This window comes from Octopus bimaculoides, chromosome 18 (assembly GCF_001194135.2).
Source record: "Octopus bimaculoides isolate UCB-OBI-ISO-001 chromosome 18, ASM119413v2, whole genome shotgun sequence".
In the NCBI taxonomy this organism is placed as follows: Eukaryota; Metazoa; Mollusca; class Cephalopoda; order Octopoda; family Octopodidae; genus Octopus; species Octopus bimaculoides.
The window spans coordinates 11,769,778-11,771,519 of record NC_068998.1 but is presented as its reverse complement, the minus strand read 5'-3'; positions in this window follow the sequence as shown (position 1 = coordinate 11,771,519).

Genomic DNA, 1,742 nt, shown 5'->3' with positions numbered 1-1,742 from the left:
CAAAGTCTTTGGTTTGGTACAGTAGACTTGTTCCTTTAACCCTTTAGCATTTAAACCGGCCATATCCGGCCAAAAGTATTCTGCCTGCTTTATGTTCAAACTGGCCAGATCTGGTCTCTCACACCAACCCTACAATATTGTTTTAAAAATTAACAGCTAACTCATCAAAATCTCATAGCTACAAGATAATGTATGATTAGTTCAAAACAATGTGGATAAAAAAGCATTGATTTTGGCAGAATAATGCAAACACTAAAGGGTAAACCAACCCCAAAGAAGGAAATCACAGGGTGTTAAGTTGGGACTCCTAGCTGGCCACTCATGTGGACCACAACAACCCATCCATCTCCCAGGGAAGTGGGCATTCAGCCATTCACAAATGACAAGAGACAACTACAGATTAAATTCTCAAACATCGAAAAACAAACACCAAAAAATTTGAGAGAAAAATTACAATTAATAAATAATTTATATGTATTTTAAAATAGGGAGTTACTTCTCAATCACTCTGTATATAGACATATACATACATACACACATTCATACAGGCATACATACATATAAGCACACATATAAATAGAATTTGTAAGTGGAAGAGTAAAAATATGCAAGACTTCTCTCAAGATTAAAATGTGACTGTTTTTGTTATCTGCCTTCAAACAATGGAGCTTTTGTATGTTTGCTAGAAGCCAGCTCCTTCCTCAGGAAGATTTCAAATGATTAAAAAGAGAACAGAACATACAGACATACATGCATCTGAAATACATATATGCATACATATACACTTACATGTTTGCATATATGCATGCCTACCTACCTACCTACCAACATACATACATACATGCATGCATACATACATACATATAATAGAGCCAGATTCCATCTGGGTATAATTTGAACTCAGAACTGAAAGATTTCACCAAATCAAATATTTCAAACTATCTCATCTGACACTATACTTATTTTGCCACTCACCACATCAGTGTGTGTGTGTATGTGCGTGTGTTTTAAATGCCTCTATCACAATTATTGTTGAATTACTTCTATTTTATTTTTAAAAAATTTTTATTGGTTCAATATTTTTGTATGGACAATGAAATTTTGTTATACCATTAAATCTCAACAGTTTATACAAATTTTCAAATTGGCTTTTACTCTGGTGGCATCAATTGACATGAGTACAAAATGATCTGAATCAGGAAAACAGTAGAATCCAAGCAAAATAGCAATGGTCACTCTCTCTCTCTATCTTCCAAATGATTCTGCATGAAATATTTGGTGTTTCTTTTTTCCTCATAATAAAATAATCTATTCCATGTTGTTTCATATTTCTTAATTCTCTGCTTCTGTTTTATTTGCTTGCAGTTTGATGGTTATTTCATTGTATTTTATAGTAAATCTATAGATATATACACATGCACACAATCTACCATGAAGATGGAGGATATCAGCCTTCAATAGTAGATCACACAATTTGTTTCTGTGCTGCACACCACCTTTAAGTCGCTGAGTTCATATTCAAATACCATTACAGAAGACCATTCCTTAAAATTAATAGATGAATATTTTTCAGTAACTGCTGTGTGGGTGTTTCACCAAGTGAAATAATTCACTGGAATTATACTAACCGAGGTAGTCTTTTGCCTACATCAAACTATTCAACCCATGCCTGAATGGAAGGCAGACATTAAACAATGATGATGATGAATAAATATTATATATATATATATATATATATATAT